The sequence below is a fragment of the Panthera pardus genome, unplaced genomic scaffold (genome assembly GCF_024362965.1).
Source record: "Panthera pardus isolate Hobbes unplaced genomic scaffold, ASM2436296v1 HiC_scaffold_8, whole genome shotgun sequence".
NCBI classification, from domain to species: domain Eukaryota; kingdom Metazoa; phylum Chordata; class Mammalia; order Carnivora; family Felidae; genus Panthera; species Panthera pardus.
Genome location: NW_026527013.1, coordinates 54,047,048 through 54,066,068, shown reverse-complemented (window position 1 = coordinate 54,066,068; position 19,021 = coordinate 54,047,048).

Here is a 19,021-nt window from a genome sequence, read left to right as displayed (position 1 = left end):
TCATGGTCTCCCAATTTGCCCTCAGAAATTTGGAAGTGAAAAAGACAATGATTAAACAAAACCAGTCCAGGCCCCAAATGGAAACGCATGTACAGAGGCAGCTTTCTAAGAACATGGTGCAACACCCCACCCTGGGGCATCATCACCCTGCTTGGCAGAGATGAGGCAACTGCTGGGGGCGTTGCTCAAGCCTCCTCGGACCCAGCAGGAGACTCAGCGGTTGCTGTTCCTTCCTCCCCAGTTTCAGCGTTGCCCAACAGGCCCACAACAGACACGTTTCATCAGCGTCCAGGGAGCCTGGCTTCCTTCCCACTCCCACCCTGAGGGGCCAGATGTGTGATTCTGGAGGACAGTCAGGAGGGACCAGTCTCCGCCCCCTGCCCCGCCCCAGCCAGCGCTTCTCAGCCCCTGGTGTGGAGGAGGCATCTGAGCGGCAAGGCGACAGGGCAGGGCACCCAGGAAGGACGGTGACTTATCACAGCGCTGCGTGCCTTGTGTGTGTTATCTCTGTCAGCCTAAGAAGGAAGCTATTAGTATCAACCCCATGACAGTGGAGGAAACCGAAATTCAGAGAAGGTGGGGGTGTTTGCCCAGGTAGAGAGCTCCCAAAAAACCATTCGGTTCCACGAGAGGTGGGATTAGGTCCAGGTAATGCTGCTTCTATGAAGCAGAGTGGGATTTGTTTTGTTTTGTGTTTGTTTTGAGCATGCAAACATCAGACATACTTTAGACACTGTGGAAAGAGTTCTGCCTTGGAAACTAAGCATATCTGACTTGGGGCAAGTTGCTTAACCTGAAACTTCATTTGGGAAAAAACACTGTCTAGTTTGCAAGGTTGCCATGGTGATTAGAGAGCCTACATGTGAAAAGCACCTACATGGTTTACTGAGCTGCTCCTGAGTGCAGGGTATGGAGGACACATAGCTAAAACAACACCCCTAACCCTAAGAAGTTCCAGTGTATGTGACAGCAGACAAAATCCTATGGTAACCTAAGTTCAATTTTTTTTTTAATTAAAAAAAATTTTTGTTTAATGTTTATTTATTTTTGAGAGAGAGAGCACGAAGGAGGGGAGGGCAGAGAGAGAGGGAGACACAATCGGAAGCAGGCTCCAGGCTCTGAGCTGTCAGCACAGAGCCCCACATGGGGCTCGAACTCACAGACTGTGAGAAAATGACCTGAGCCAAAGTTGGACTCTTAGCTGACTGAGCCACCCAGGCGTCCCTCTAAGTTCCATTTTGATGAAGGTTAGAATAAAAGAGATGTGGCAGAAACCAAGGAGGGAGCCAGGGACAGCTCTTAAATGGTGAATGGACTGCCTTGAATGGTGAATGGACTGTTGACAGCTAGAGAAGGCTTTGTGGCCCCTTGTAGCTGGAAGTCAGAGTGTGAAAGGGGAGGGGGCAGGTGAGGCTGGAAAAGCCCACTGAAGTCAGACCATGAGGGTCTTGAATGATGGAGATTTTAAACTTTATTGTGTAGGTCACAGGGAGCCATTGAAGGTGTCTGAGCAAGGGCATGACCCGACCAAAGGGCCCTGATCTGCTGGCAGCTACACTATGGTTGTCAGAAAATGGCTCCCCTTTTAGGGCCCTTCTCTGGGCTCTCGGGCCAAATGAGAGTGTGAACGCTGCTTGCCTGCCATGTGTGAGGCACCTGTTGGATTTAGAAATGACTTCAATATATGCACCACTTTAACAAGGTAGTAACTCTGCCACCAGAGAGCAGGTGATAATTTGGTGAGCGGGGAGCACTGCTGAAAGCTGACGTTAATGAGAGGTGCCAGCCCCCAGCAAGGACAGATGTACCACAGGTCAGTCAGGGAAACAGCGGAGGTCACCAGTCAGGGCAAATAGCTCTGTGGCAGCTCATAATGATGACAACAAGTCACCGATGGTCTGGACACCGTTTTTGCCAAGGCAGGGAATTGCTCATTTTATCACTATCATGAATACATAAGCAATGAGCACGTACAAAAAAAAAAAAAAAAAAGGTGATAGAAATAGTTCCCCTGCTCTGGGTCGTCGTTGGCTATCTAGGACAGCCTGAATCGTGCTGCAGTGAAGCCAGACCCATTTGGGTGAGGCCACAGGTGGGGGTGGGGCAACGAAGGCCACTCTTTTGCCACTGGGGTCACTGGGTTAGCCCATCATCCATCCACCATCCGCTTTTATTTCCAGACACTCCAGGAACCCCCTCCTCCTTACTGCCTGGTCTTGGGCCACTTTGCACAGATGTTGTTGCCACGACCCAGGAAACTGGCCACCAGCCTTGGGCTTCCCCCCACCCCAGATGATGCCGAGGCTTCTGCTGGGTTTCCACTATTGTTCCATGGCAGCCATAAAATACCAGGTTTGTCCTTAAGCTCGGGCCGACACTTGCTGACCCATTCTAGGAAGAGGCTCTCTGTTGTACTGGTGGAGATAAGGTTTGGGGACAGATGTCCTCTGTCCACTGTCATGACTCTCAGTCAAGAGCCGCTCCTGCTTAGCTCCTGGCCACCTCCCCCCAGGTACCACCAAGGGCAGATCCAGACCCTGACCTTGCAGTGCTTGAAGACCAGCCATGCTCAGCTCCATCTCAGTGGCCTGAGTCGTCCCATGTGGGGACCCTCTGATCCATAATCCTGAAGCCTTAGGAGTTCAAAAAAGGGTGAGGCCACTAAGGGCTGGGATGACTAGGAAAGGGAACCGAGAAGGAGAAAGAGAAGAGCTCGAGTAGGGGGGTAAATGCGATGAAGACGGAATGGAAAAGATCACGAAAGCCCGTACTTGCATTTTTGTTTACTGCAGGTGCATGCTTTGTGCAGGATAACTTGTTGCCACGTCAATTTCTGACTTGTTCTTGCTTAATGTAAGAGGCTCATGGAAGACAGAGAGGTAGCATCTCAATCTCTCCACATCAGCTTTCTCACTGAGAAGAATTTACCAGCTTTTTCCCTGCCAAAGCCAGTGTTCCCAGAGTCGATGGTATTGGACGGTTCTGGATGAAGGGGAGTTCAAGGGTCAGAGGGAACAGAAGTGGGGAGGAAAGGGTTGTGTCGACTGAGACTTGGGTGGGGGGGGGGTGCTGGGAGGTGGCCTGGAGGTAGTTGAGCCAATGATAGGTGTATTGGCACACAGGCCATGGGGGCAGACGCTGGGGCTGTGACCTGGGGACTGTGGCTTGGCCTGCAGGGATGGAACCACCTTCCTCTGAGAGGCAGGGGAGGATTTGCAGAAGCAGCCACGAGAGACCGCAGACTAGAGGCCCTTCCTTGACTTTCCAGGTGGCCCCACCCTGAAAACATATTTGATTTAGAAAGAAAATATATTTACTTTTATATTTAAACGCTGTGGAACAATTTGATACCTTTTCTATTGGCACTGAAAAATCGATGCAGAGGGAAATCACCACCAAATATTGGCAGTGATGGTGATGTTCGTGTTTGATCTTGTGCCACTCACAGTTTGTACTTTGTCCATGATGAACAGGAATTACTATTGTCATAACGCTGTTTTTATGACAATGAAGCATATTTGCAAACAGCATTTTGGTTAAAAAAAATTTTTTTTTTTGTAAATGTGGGTATGTATCCACTTAGACCAGAAGTTTGGGAGATGGTAAGTGCCCTTGTCTGTCAGTGACCAGGGCGTAGTTGATGCTTAACTTCTCGTTTTTCATTCTGAAATGAATAGAGCACTTCATTCTCTATTGAGTCTATTTTTTCTACAATAAAATGAATTGTATAGTAAAGAAAAATAAAGGAAATCTTTTCAGAAGGGGAAGTAGGGAGTCCCCCCTCACACACACACACACACACATCCACAGCCCCTCTGGGACAAATGAGAAGGACACTGGGGTGGGGGACATGATGTGGAGGCAGCCAAGGCTGGGGTGAGGACAGTCCCCATGGGAGCCTGTGTTGAGCAATGGGGTTGTGCCGGGCAGGGAGGGAGGGACTGGATTCCAAAGGCTGCCCATCAAACCCTTGTCCATCTCCCTGTTAGCATTTGCATCAAACTTTGGTAAAAGTGCCCTTATCTACCCCTGCAAAGTATGTAGCTTAAGTATATCCCCCTCCCAGAGGGTAGGCATTTATTAGGTCCCAGTTGTTGCTAGGTCCTGGGATGCATAGGTGAATGTGATAAGTTTGGTGGGAGGAGCCTGAGCTCAGAGTACTCATTCCACCTCTTTGCACATTGCAGCCTTCAGCAAGTTACTTACTGGCTCTGGGCTTCACCTCATTGCTCTGTCAGAATGAGGAGAGGGGCACCTGGGTGGCTCAGTCGGTTAAGCGTCCGACTTCGGCTCAGGTCATGATCTCGTGGTTCGTGAGTTGGAGCCCTGGATTGGGCTCTATGCTGACAGCTCAGAGCCTGGAGCCTACTTTGGATTCTGTGTCTCCCTCTCTGCTCCTCCCCAGCTTGTGCTTTGTCTCTCAAAAAGAAATTAAAGTTTAAAAAAAGAATGAGGAGAATGCCACATCTCCTGAAGGGGGCTGTCACCAGGGTTAAAAGGGATAACAGACTATGCAAAACCCCCATCATGGAGATGGGCACATCATAGATGTTCAACAGAAGTCCTGCTCCTCTGTGTTTCTCTTGGGTGTCCTGCAACTTCCCTACTCAGAGCTAGAGGGGAGAGGCAGACGGACACAAGAGCATTTACACAACAAGAGTAAAATGAAGGCAACAGTAATGGTGATGATGCTGCCATTTATTAAGCATATATTTTGTCTCAATCCCTGTGCTAAGAGCATGAACAGTATTCTCATAATAACCCTGAGAAGACATTCCTATTTTACAGAGAAGGATATTGAGGGTCAAAGGGGCTGAGTAATTTGTCCAAGGCCACAGAGTTAGAAAGTGACAGAGGTAGACTTGACTCCAGATCTATCTTGCTCTTGACCACAAAACTGTATCCTTTTCTAATCTGATAAATGCCAACCCAGAGGTCTGTCCAGGGCATTAAAGAAATACAGAAGTGAGAACATGGTGATGGGAACCAGCAAAATCCAGGGTGGCTTCTCAGAGGTGGTGTCATTTGTACAGTTCTGTTGGGAGCTCATCAGGTTCCATGTTTGGCAGACGCAACGGTTAATAAGAAGGTGACTGTCTCTGAATGGAGTTCTCAGGCTCACGTGGAACTCAAGATCCTGGCTATGGGGTCCCTGATCCCACATCTGCCTTTTAGGACAGTGACCCAAATTGATTAAAAAACACCCAGTGGGTTGGCGAGTATTTATTGAGTGCTTTCAAGGCACTCCAGAGTCATCAGCTCCTTGAACTCTCAGAGCAACTTGCAACACAGAAATTCCCACCCTGTGTTAGGTTCCAGGAATGGAGACCACGCAGGCCAAGGCACTTGGCTGAAGCCACAGAACCTGAAGTGGATCAGGACTCGGACGCAGGTCTAGTCAGGAACCGAACGCCCAGGTTTAGCCTTGGACGACACTGCAAATCCAGACGCTTGCTGCATGCGAGCATGCTTCCCAGGGGGGACACAAAGAAATGGTCTCCCACCCAGCCATGCAGTCTCGGTGCAGAGAGCCTGGCCTTAGAACAGAGGTGGCAGACTGGGGTGGGGGTCAAAGAGTCATATAGCTCTGGGTTCAAATTCTGACTCAGGCACTTAATATCTATGACTTTGAGGGGCGGCTGGGTGGCTCAGTCCGTTAAATGTCCGACTCTTGGTTTCGGCTCGGGTCATGATCTCACTGGTTTGTGAGTTCGAGCCCTGCATCGAGCTATGAGCGGACAGTGCGGAGCCAGCTGGGGATTCAATCCCTCTCCTTCTCTCTCTGCCCCTCACCCACTTGCACGAGCACGTGGATGCATGTGTGTATGTGTGTGCGCCCTCTCTCTCAAAAAAATAAAAACTTAAAAAAAACCCTGTGACTTTGGGTGCCATTTTCCCCCTCTGAGCCTCAGTTTCCTCATCTATAAGAACCCAGGAGTACTGTGAAAATAGGAACGAATGCATATCCAGTGCCCTGGCCTGTGGCTGCCACTCAATAGATACCCCAGAAAAACTTGTTGTGTTTATATCTAAGGAGCCCAGCATTGTTTATCGGGGCCTCTGACTGGCAAACCCTTGACCCAAACCGTTGCACAACATTGGTCCTGATCATATGAGCCTTTGCACCAGAGCTCAGATCCCCTGAGTCCCCATGGCCCTATCCTAAGATGCTGAGTCCCGTGCATGTGGCAATAATCGTCTCACATGGCAGCTGCCCTTCCTGCAATGAGGACCGTGGAGGCAGCCAAAAGCCCGGTGGTGTCACCACTGTGTGCTCCATCCCAGGGCGGGCCTGCTCTGCTTGGGGATTGCTAAACATGGCCCCGTGTCCCTGGCACCATTCAGGGAGCTCATGCCAGGGCTAGAGGGGGATGGAGATAAACAGGGCGTCCGGAGTCCACCATTGGGAGGGACACAGATGCCCGACTCCACCATCTCTTCAATCTGCCCAACTCTACCCTGCAAGACCACGGCCTTAAAGGCCAGAGAGATTGGGGTTCAAAACTAGGCTCAACCCCTTGTTAGCTACGTGACTCTACAGTGCACTTGCCTTCCCTGACCCCATCTGTAAAATAGGATTTATCATTCCTATCGTTCAGTGTTGCCGTAAAGATTAAAGGACATGTTGGGTATCATGGTCCCAGCAAAAGGCCCAGCCCCCAGTGGGTGTTGAGTATGTTTCCCCCTTTTCTCTTAGATAATCTGCTTTTTCTCTCTGGACTTCAGTTTCTTCACATCAGACATAAGACCTGATGGCCTCTTGGGGCCTTTCTAGCTCTCATCGTCTTCAGGGCTGGCCCAAACTGGAACAAGAGTCGTGGGTGGTGTCAGCCATCAGGCAAGAAACAGAAGGCAGAATCAGCCCCATGTCACTCAGCCACTAAGCTAGAGACTCGGGTCAAGATGCAGATAGTGGGAGCTTCCTGCCCCAAACTTCCAAGCAGTAAGGAACTTCTGCTTCTATGTCATCAGAATAGGGGCTTGGCTGGCTGTCTGCCTGCCATTAAGGTGCCTGGACACTTTCCTGGGCCACTTTTAAACATCTGAGCCTATTCAATTTATGGTTCTCTGGAGTACTAGCTTGTGCTGGACTCTTCTTAGTAAATCTCTATTTTACTTTCCAAAAATAACATTAGCTCTTTGGGGAAGGGGCAGGCCTTGCACAGTGTGAGGGACCAGTCAACACTCACCAATCACTAACTGAGTTACCTGTATATGGCAGGCTCTGTGCTAACACTGGGCTGGTAACCAGCCTCCAAAGATGGCCTCCAATGATTCCAGCCTCCTAGTAGCCACACCTTTGTGTAGTCTCCTCTCAGAGTGCCTACAGCTGAGCTGTATGGCCAATAGGGTCTTGTAGAAATGATAAAATTGACTTCCAAGGCTAGGTCATAAAAGGGCAGTATGGATTCCACACTGCTCTTCTAGATCACTCACTCTGGAGAAACCAGCTGTCATGTTGTGGGGACACCCAAGCAGGGGAGACTATGTGGCAAGTAACTGAGGCTTCCTGCTAATATCATGTGAGTGGATCATCTTGGAAGCAGATCCCACAGCCCCAGTCAAGCCTTCAGATGATGCAGCCCCAGTTGACATCTGATGCAACCTCATGAGATACTCTGTGCCAAAACCTTCCAGCTAAGCTGCCTTCAAATTTCTGACCTGCAGACACAGTATGAGATAATCAATGATTATCATTGTTTTGGGCCACTAGATTTTGGGATAAATTGTTATGCAACCATAGATACCTGATACACTCAGAATACAAAATGATATATCAGTATAATTGACCCCTCATTCTCTCTTTTGAGGGACTCTGACTTGCTCACAGCCCCCAGTGCCTGAAACATGGTGTCTCGTCCTGCATGGAAGTTTCCCCAACTATGGTTTACTGACCATCTCTTTCAGGAACACCTGGGATGTTTGCCTATAGTGCAGGTTTCTGGGATCCACACAAGACTTATTTAGCAGATGTGTGTGCCTCTGGTGCCCATTTCACGTGACAGGCCCTCTTCTGATGTCATCCACTGATGTGGTGACAGTTTTATGCATGCCCAGCCTCACCCTGAGCTGTTAACTGTCCCATGCGTGGTGTGGGCAGCACATCTTTTCACACTCTGTCCTGGGACTTTCTCCAAGGTTGGGGGAGCCCACACACAAACATAGTCAGGATGCCCCTGAGGGTGATCCTTGACTAATGTGGATGGGAACTGTCCTTCTAGCACATACTCTTGGGAGTATTTATTTACTGAGAGAGCAGTGACTTCAGCAGTGCACCCCTATATGGACTTTTCCTCCTTCTCTGTCTGGTACTCTTCATTCTCTTACTACTGCTTCCTGTAGTCATCTCCCTCAGACACCACCTGCACCCATGGCTCTGTCTTGGGTGCAGGAGAACCCATCATAAGACATACTGAACCAGAGTCTGTGAAGTGGGTCCCAGGACACTGCATTTATGAGAGTTCCCTGGGTGATTCTCAAGCACACCTGATGTTGAGAACGCTGCTGGAAAGAGAGTTTCCCAGTGTGGGGACCAAGCGCTCTGCTTCTAAGACCTGCTGGGTTCTCATACGTGCTGGACACCTTCCATCTGCCTGTCAAGGTCCATGCCCACCCTTGTCCTAGATACTTTGCAACCTGAATGGTTGGCATCAACAGACATCCTCACCCGCTGGTTCCTGGCCGGCTTCAGTCAATGGGACACACGCACGAGCCCAGAGGGGTAAACAGAGAGGGATTTGGGGCTTATCCCCCTGGTTCTCTCCCTGTGGGGTCCCCACAAGCTGGCTACCACTTTGGATCAAGGTCAATACTTCTGTCAGGTTGTCTTCTTCCCACAGCTTGCTCTCTTTCCAGGTTATGGTGACTGCTGTCTCTTTGTCATTGTGTCTAGCCCCAGGTTCTGCACTATCCTTGTGGTTTTTTAACACTCTGCCCACTCCTTTGTAAATAATCCCTTTATTAAACTCTTCGCAAATTACCCAGTCTGAGTGTGCCTGCTGTTTCTTGGTGGGATCCTCACACAATTCTGTTGGGCACCATGCCTTGTAGTGGATGGCATATATCACGTTTCCCTCACAAAACTGTGGTGGTTGCAAGGTGTGTGCTCCTTCCCTGACTTTTGTTTGGAAATGTCCTCACCTCCCAACGTATCAGAGGTGGGGCTCCACCCTCTGTTTCTGGGATAGGTGGAACACAGGCATAAGCTCATTGGCTTTTTGCATTCCCCTGGACACAGTGATTGGTTAGGTGGTATATTGTGTGACTTGGGCTGGTCCAATCAAGCTGAAGTGCTGGCCTGTGCTACCAGAAAAGAGCAGCAGTTCCTCATCTGGGGGCTGCCTGGCTATGCTGGACTTCTGGCGATGTCAGAGCTTCACCTTGGGCAGAGGTGCAGTGTGGGAAATTGGCTCCCTCCCTTCTCTGCCAGCTTAAAAACTGTGTGCTTTGGGGGAAATTACTTCCCAATTCTGCACTTCAGTTACCTCTTGAAAGGGGGCATAGGAATTTAACAAGTGCCTTGGTGGATTCTTTTAAGACTAAGCCAGAGAATTAATTCATGAAAAGAATTTGGAACAGAGATTTTATTAATGCAGCTTTTAGGTTTTACCCAGAGGCCTCTTCTTTCCTAGGATATGTCAGCAGAGCTGGAGAGATTTAAGTGACAGCCTGCTGCTGTGCTCAGAATTACCCCCACTGAAGACTCTGCTATCCAATCAGGCTTCTCCACCCTCATTCACAGGCTTCCGTGTTGCGCACAGGGACTGTCTTCCTACCTTCCTTCCTTCCTTCCTTCCTTCCTTCCTTCCTTCCTTCCCTCCCTCCCTCCCTCCCTCCTTCCTTCCTTCCACCCTCCCTCCCTCCCTCCTTCCCTCCTTTACTTCCTATATTTGTTATTTGAGAGACAGTGTGTGTGCACATGTGTGAGCAGGGGAGGGGCAGAGAGAGAGGGAGAGAGGATCCCAAGCAGGCTCCACACTGTTAGCACAGAGACTGATGTGGGTGGGGCTCAATCTCATGAACCTGAGCTGAAACCAAGAGCTGGCCACTTAACCAACTGAGCTACTCAGGCACCCCTCACAGGGACTGGCTTTCTGTGGCTCCCTTCCACTGGCTCACCTGATGTGGCCAGGAATGTCTGAATCACCCCTCCCCTTTACCACATAAATTATAACCCAGACCCAATTCTTCCATATTTTCAATATACTGGGATCTCTGAGAAGAGTGGAAGCTGGGTCCTGGGAGGCTTCCCACCAGGAAGCGGCTTTAATGGCTGGCTTTCCCTAGCTGGAGAGGGGGAGCTCTGTGCCACCCCGCTGTTGTCCTGGTCTAATCTGTCCTCCAAAGCCTTGTGAGTCCTTGCTGCAGACATGCCTGCAGCACCCTTTGCAAACAACCATCTGGTCATAGCCAGGCCTGGAACATCAGGGAAGCAGGACTAGGAGAGGTGAAGGACCTTGTTTAGCACAACTAATCCTCTGGTGTCTGAAACACACCCTCATCCGAGCTTCCTTCCCTGGGGTTATACACTGCTCTGTTCAGATTTCCCTATAAAAAATGCAAATGTTGGAAAAATAAAAGGCCTTTTAGGATCTGGATTTTGCCTCATTTCCACTCTTCTTTCCGATGAGTCAGGTCCCACATCCCCAGTGGATGACTTAGTTTTTCCAGAACCAGGCCAGGCTCTATCACATCTCCGTACCTTTACCTATACTTTCCTTTACCTGGAACACTTCCACACTTTCTCTACCTGACTGACTCCTTTTGGACTTTTAAGATTCAGCCCAGCTGTTGCCTTCCCCATCCCCCACACTGAGTTTGGGTCTCTCCACTATGTTCCCTTAGCATCCTGAACAAGATTCTGTAGTTGCCCATATCACTCTGACTGGTAACTGTTGGGTTAATTGTCTGACTCCCTCGTTAGACACTGTCTAGGAGGCAGGGTCCATGACTGGGTCACTCCCAGCATCCCCAGGATGCAGGGTCTAGTATACAGTAGGTGCTCAGGGTGTTTTCCCTGACTGTATGAATGGGTAAATGCCACTGTCTTAACAGGCTACTGGCATTGCTAACTGGGTATCTTAGTTTGGACTTGCCCCCAAGCAGACTCTTAGCAAAGATCTGAGTGTAAGTTTATTGCAGAGGTGATGAGAATACCATCAAGGCCCTGGAATCGAAGTCAACTAAATGAAGTGTGTCTATAAGCGGGATCCTAATCCCACTGGGCATCTCCAGGAGTCAGTACAGATTGTATCTGACCTGGGGAGTAGAGGAGCTGGGGTGTTTCTTCCCCACTCCTATCAGTCTTTGACTGGGGCTCTTCTCAGAGAGGAGTAAGACGGTGGCAAATCAGGTCAGGCAAAGCAGTGCAGAGGCTGGCGGTGGGAGCTGACCTTGTGCACTCAAGCACCTACCGGCGAGGGGAATGGGTGGACTCCTACCCTTGTATTCTGCAACCTCCACTCTCTCCCTTCCAATCCTGACAACACACTCCTTGAGGGCAGTGACTAACCCATTCATCTTTATGTGGCCAGCATTCAGCAACAGTGCCTGGCTCGGAGAAGATGCTTGGTGACTATGGAATGAATGAATGAATGAATGAATGAATGAGTGAGCGAGTGAATAGTGATTGAAGACAGTGGCTATCAGGTTAGCAACTTTCTTCCTCCCTGGCAGGAGACACTAGAGGTGTGGAGGCCCCTGGGAGCCCAGAGAGAACGCAGGTGGGTGCAGGAATGAATGAATGAATGAATGAATGAATGAATGAATGAATGAATGAATGGAGGTGGACTGTCAGTGGGAAGGGGAAGACCGCCCTGCAGCTTTGAGGCTGGCTGGCCCGGTTGCCGTGAAGAAAAGCTCATTGCCTGTATTTTTTATGGGGTGGGAGGCTCCCCAGGCTCGGGCCTTGCTGTTGTGGGAATCAGTTTCCGCCCTGGGCCTGGGGGGTTGCGTGACTCCCGGAATGCTGGGCCCAGGGCGTGGAGGCAAGCAAACGCCATTAGCCATATCAGCGATCTCCTGGCGCAGATATGGAAGTTTGAGGAGGCCCAGCCGGCTCTGCCCGACTGTAAAGAGACCTGATTGAGCCGGGTCATGGGGAGGTGGCGGTGATTAAAGGGGGTTGAGTCCCATGGACTTCCTGCCCAGCAGGTAGTGGCGACCTGGGGGGGCGGGGTGAGAGGGTGGAATATTAGTCATAGAGTAAACCCTCTCTGAGCTCATAAAACCTAGGCAGAGAGCTGCCTCAGGAACCTCCAATAGCTCTTGGGGGGGAAAGCTGATTCCCTGGGGTGGAAGTGTAGTGCCCTGGCCTTATCTTCCTAGTCTGGGACTGAAGTCTGGCTTCAGCCTTGGCAGTGCCTGTCCTGAGGCCTGACTCAGGCAGGCAGGTGCAAAAGACAGCTCTAACGAGGGAACAATAACTCCACAGCCCCAAGATTTCTAGTTTATAGTGTTTGAGAAGCACTTTCTCCTCCCACTGCCTCATCTGTCCTCCAAACAGCCTTGCTAGGTCTGTAAAAACGGTTATAACCTCCATTTTATTGATGAGAAAACTGAGGTCCCAAGGTTTCAGGCCTGAAATATGGGGAGTCAGACTAGGAGGCTGAATTTCAAAGACGGCAAGTCTAGCATTTGGCTGTGGCTGAGGCCCAGAGGACATGGGTTGGGGGTGGGGGGAAGGGAAGGGAGGAGGTGTTTCCTAGTCTGGGAGGCAGGGGAGGGGAGAGGAGGGAGTGTTTCCTAGTCTGGAAGGCAGGCACCTGCAGGGAGAAGGAATCTAAGAGTGATATAGGACGCTGGCCCTGAGCCCTGCCATCTGTCTGGGCCACTGCTTCCTGATAATAAAACTCTTTCTGAAAGCAGAGACAGGATCTCAGGGGAGCTTTCTGTTGAGTTACGGGAGAGAATAAAGTCCTATGAAGGAGTCAGAGCAAGGCACACGTCTTCAATGGTATGTGTGTGTCTGTGTGTGTAAAGATGGGACTGAAACACCCATAGGGGCCCCATTTAAGCAGATCTCTAAGCCCCAATTCCTGGGTGGGGGTGATGAGAGTGAAATAGAATACTATTCATCTCCAGGGGTCACTGTGTAGGAGCAATGAGATGACATATGTCCTTGTCTGTGGGAAGATCTTAAGAACTGGTAGTTGATCGGAATTCTGTTTCTCCAGCAGCTCCTAGCAAGTAGAAGGCACTCAATACTTAGGGAACCAATGGATAAAAAGAAAGCAGAGAAAGTGAAACCTCTTTTTTGACTTCGGTGGGAAAACTGGGCTTAGAGAGTCAACGTGAATTTTTGGAATACTTTTTGGTCTTCTCCTTGACTGTCACTGTCCTATAACTGTCCTCACTCTCTTGTACTGCCCCAACTGTGCCTCTCCAGCCCATGTCACCTCTCAGCTGCAGACACCCATCTATCTAACAGCTAACTCGACCCCCTCCTGGATGTCCACCAGGTTCCCACCCTTAGTATTTCCAAAACAGAACCTGTTATCCTTCCCTGAGATAAACCTCCATCTTCTTCTTCTTCTTGTTTCAAAGTTTATTTATTTATTTTAAGAGAGGAGAGGGCATGAGCGAGGGAGCGTCAAACACAGAGGGAGAGAGAGAATCCTGAGCAAGCTCCATGCTGTCAGCGCAGAGCCTGATGCAGGGCTTGAACTCACAAACCATGAGATCATGACCTAAGTCGAAATCAAGAGTCAGATGCTTAACCAACTGAGCCGCCCAGGCGCCCCTAAACCCCTATCTCAATAAGGAGCATGTCCCTGTTCCTGCCATGTCACCGAGGTCAAACCCTGAGAACCACCCTGGAGTGCCCCCACACTCGCATTAAGCAGGCCCTGGACTGTTCTGCAAAACTGTCCACCCATTCCGTCATCATTGCTGATGCCCTCCCCTCACTCATGCCACCTTCATCTCTCATCTGTGGGACAGCCAGAGCCTCCTAAAGGTCTTTCCACCTTCCCATCAAGTCCTATCTCCTTGCTGGACGACAGGATGAATATATCTGATTTGACACTTCCTGGCTTAAAATCTTCCATGGCTCTCTGCTCCCCTAAGATAAGGTTCAAACTCCGTTGTCCATTAGTGTAGACCCTGCTTAATTTGATTCCATTCTGCTCCAGTCATTTCTCCCCCTGCCCGCCACCACCCTTCTGTTCCAGCCACACCAAAATACTCATCCTGACTAATGTGCCATGCACTGGAGCCTTTGCACACAAGCCCCTTGCCCGGACAGCTCTTCCCTGTCTGCCTGGTCAACCCTTACAAATCTTCCCAGTCCATCTCAAATGTCACCTCCTCCATGAAGCCTTCCCTTACCCCCACCCAGAGTTAAACCTCTCCTGCACTTCCATGGCAACAGAAGCCACAGAGCTCAGATTCCCTGGGAAATTTAGGATAATCTATTTTGACATTGGATCGCAAGAGCAATTTTGTTTAATGTTTATTTATTTTTGAGAGAGACAGAGAGACAGAGCATGAGCAGAGGTGGGCAGAGAGAGAGGGAGACACGGAATCCGAAGCAGGCTTCAGGCTCTGAGCTGTCTGCACGAAGCCCAACACGGGGCTCGAACTCACGAACCATGAGATCATGACCTGAGTTGGATACTTAACTGACTGAGCCACCTAGGTGCCCTTCCAGTGCAATTTTTGATTGAAAGAGCACGGCTGTCCCACTTAGCCCTGGTGTGCACAGTCCTCCATCCCGGTGTTTATCACAGTACAAAGATGACAACTAAGTCACATTTGCTAAGTCAAAGTGCTGCATGCTTTCAAACCTCATCTCTTTTTTCCTCACGGTAACTTTATGATGTAAGTATGACCTTGCCCAATTATAAACGAGGAATTAGAAAACCTTTCTAGCCCAAGGTCATACTCCCAAGAACTGGTAGAGGAGGGACTTTGAACCCACCTGCCTGCCTCTGAAACTTCTTCTTCCTTCCATTTGTCAGGTACTGTTGGCCTTGGCAGTTTACATGCCTCTCTCCTCTAGGGGAGTGAGCTCCTTGATGACCCAAGTCATGCCAGGCACATCTGAGTGTCCCCAGAGCTGGGCACAGATAATGTCACTGAATATTGGCTGACGTTGAGCTCATGCCCCTTCCTCCACACCCCTTCCAGGTTGACCACCTTTTTCCCTTTTGAGACTCCATTTTGGCCAGGCTTCCTTTCTCTCAACCAAGCAGGGAGCAGGGTCATGGGACTCCAAGTATGATCATTAGCTATGAGGTGTTGGGCAAGCAAATTCTTTCCCTAAAGGAAACTAGGGCCTGTGCTTCTCAGGGTGGGGTACATGGCCCTTTCTTAGGGGTGCTTAGAGCCATCGAAAACACATAGTACCCCTCCATGGAGAGCCTTTTTCTCCTTTAATTTTTCAGTAGAAATAAATTAAGTCATTTAACTTCTAAGCATTATTTTAAACATTAATTTACTTTTTTTTAAGTTTATTTAAAAAAAATTTAATTTATTTTTTAATGTTTATTTATTTTTGAGAGACAGAGAGACAGAGCATGAGCAGGGGAGGGGGCAGAGAGAGAGACACACAGAATCCAAAAGAGGCTCCAGGCTCTGAGCTGTCAGCACAGAGCCCGACTCAGGGCTCGAACCCAAGAAATGTGAGATCATGATCTGAGCCGAAGTTGGACATCTAACCAACTGAGCCACTCAGGCATCCCAAGTTTATTTATTTATATTTTATATATTATTTATTTTGAGACAGTTGTGTGGGGGAGGGACAGAGAGAGAGGGAGGTTGAATCCCAAGCAGGCTCCACACTGTCAGTTCAGAGCCTGTCTCAGGGCTCAAACTCACATACTTCGAGATTATGACCTGAGCTGAAATGTCAAATGCCCAACCAACTGAGCCACCCAGGTGCCCCCGTTAATTTATTTTTTTAAGTTTATTTACTTGAGAGAGAGAGAGAGAGAGAGAGAGAGAGAGAGAGAGAGAGAGAAAGAATCCCAAGCAGGCTCAGGAGGGGCTGTTAGTACAGAACCCAATGGGGGGCTTGATCTCATGAACCGTGAGATCATGACCTGAGCTGAAATCAAGAGTGGGACGCTTAACCGACTGGGTCATCCACATGCCCCTAAACATTAGTTAAAAAAAATTTTTTTTCGACATAAACTACAAAGCTTACATTAACTTTTAGGATAAAACTTACATGGGCTGTTTTGGGCTACATGCCTTAGGTCTCCAGGGAATGCTATGGAAAGATGTGGGAAGTATCCAATAAAATTGTGCCAGTTTCCCAGCTGCCAGGGTCCACCCTGGCTAGGGGCATAAGGAGATGCTGAGTGTATCAGCTTTTTTTTTTTAATGTTTACTTATTTTTGAGAGAGAGAGCAAGCACGAGTGTGGGAAAGGCAGAGAGAGAGAAAGGGGAACAGAGGATCTGAAGCAGGCTCTGCACCGTCAGCAAAGAGCCCAACACAGGGCTCAACCCCACGAAACAGATCATGACCTGAGCTGAAGTCGGATACTTAACAGACTGAGCCATCCAGGTGCCCCATACACTCTTCTTCTTGTTCTAGTCTCTTAGGTCTTCTCCCACAGCTGGTTTAATACAATGGAAAGAACTATGTCTTTGGAGCTACACAGACCTGTTTGAATCCTAGAATGGACAGTTACCACTCTGTGACCTCAGACTTAAAATTCTCCATTTCCTTTCAGTATCGTGGGCTTAATGATACCACCTACCCATGCTGGATATTCTGCCTGTCCTACGGATTTGCCCTCCTCCCTTCTCTACCCTGCTCTGGGCCTGGGAGCCTAATGGTATCAATTGCTTCTTTTGTTCCCTGGCTTCCAGTAGGATTTGGTTAATGAAAGATTCAGGAGGGAGGATGTGAAGAGAGAGAAGAAGGGCATATATCTACCACTTTGCTCTCTGCCATCCGGGGGACAGCAGTGAGAATGTTCCTCACGTCCTTGGGCCAGAGGTCTCTCGGGTGGCCCCAGGCAGGTAGCCCTCTCACATGGCTCCAGCTCTCTCGGGTTCCAATAACCTTCTCCCCGCTGGCCTTAGTGCCCTGGCTAGCCTTGGTGGGGTGGGTTGGGGGGGGGGGAGGAGGGTCTTGTCATGCTGTAGTGGTTTCCCTTAACCTTCCCACAGTTTGCAAGTAGTCCCTCCTCCACCCCACCCCCACTAAACTCTCCCCAGGGGTCCCCCTTCTGAGTGTGCCATTGTTTCCTGTGGGACACTGACCCATAAACCACCTCACTGGGTTTTGCGAGGATTAAATGGCTGCAAAACGGTTTATAAGTAAAGCTTGTACTTGATGTTTGAGAGGAATAATGGCTGTCATTGGCGACAGAGCAGGGAGACTGGGGAGAGTAGAAGCGGACCCGGGTAGAATCTTGCCAGAAGGAGGCAGCTCCTAAAAACATCTTCCTTCACCAACAGCCGCTCCCTACCCCGGAGCCCTGGGAGGCCTGGCTGGGGACAGGCTTTCTCAGGGCACGGTTCCTGCTGCTGTGGCAGCAGCAGCAGCATCATCGGTAACACGCTGGGCTCCTGGGAGGCCCTCCTGGCTGCATCTCATCTGGCAGGCTCGGGTGGCCAGGGAGCCTCAGTGTGGAGCCGCCAGCTCGCTGACTCAGCACACCGCCCCTCTCTCAGCAGCTTGGCTTGGGTGGGAACCAACCAGCCATCCGGTGGCCCCTCCCCTCCCCTTGGAGGCAGCACCCCCTCTGGCTGGAGCAGCTCCAGGCCTCTAATGAGTGCTGGCTGTTGTCTTGTCCAGGCCCCGGACGCACTGAGGGAGAACACACTCGGGCAACAAAGAACACAGGCATCTGTTGGTCAGCCAGAGAACTCTGTCTCCCTTCCAGCCTCCCCTAGAGGCTCCCAAGGACCTGGGGTGTGAACAGAGCCTCTGACTGTGTAGATGGGGAAACTGAGGGCCACAGCAAATCACCATCAGGCCAATGCTGGACAATTCCTCCCAGGCTGGAATCTCACGGTTTCTTCTATGGTTGGGGACATTGACACACTGATGTCCCCAAGTCAAAACAAGTGCCTCAGCAGATTGCGTGAGATTGTCTCTAGAAGATGTTAGTTATTTAGGGGCTCTAGGCATGTCAACTACATGTGACCTCTAATGCTCACAGCAGCCCTATAAAGGCAGGAATTGGGATTATCACAAACCAGTTGCTGAGGTCCAGAGACAGGAAGCAGCTTGTCTGAGGTTGCACAGCTAGTATGTGGCAGAGCCAAAATTCAAACTGGAGTCTTTTACGCCATAAGCTTGTCCTTTGCCAACCAGGCAACACTGTCTTTGCACATCGCAGCATGTGGTAGGAAAGAGCCCTAGGCTGGGCCTCAGGAAGCCAGAGGTCTAGCCTTAGCTTTGCCTCTACCTTTCCTAGTGTAAACTTGGGCTAGCTCCTGTACCTCACTGGGGCTCACTTTCTTATCTGTGAATAATGGTGATCAGGCCTGCCCTGGTTCCTTCATGTGATATTCTAGAATACATGCAGGGTAGGTGCTCTTATTCCCATTTTACAGATAGGGAAATTAAGACCCATTCCTTTATTCATAATGAATGGATTAGATGTGATGTGCTGAAGAACTTCTTTCTGTAGGTCAGGTTCTTTGTCCCCAGAGAGGAAAGTGACTTGCTCAAGGCCACACACCTAGAAAGTGGCAGAGCTAAGCCTCAGACTTACTCTAATATACACTTCATGGCCTCCAGTATTATGCAAAAGTGGCCACAGGATCACAGTTTTCCAATTCTTGCAGAAAGCCATTTGGATCCTCCTTGAGTTCAGCTCATGGCACTAAATAGACCCTAGGAATGCTATTCTCCTGGGAACTTTTGGCCTGGAACATATTTACAAAACTCTAGAGGGGATGGAAATATCCCAACCCACTCCCTACAGACCCAAATTAGCAATTTTCTTATTCTTTATAACCCCTCTGGAAACACAAACTATGTAATATTAGTCTAAAATTAGGAGCATAAGTCACAAGAGAAAAGTCCCACTACTTTGGAGAAAATGTTTTCCTAGC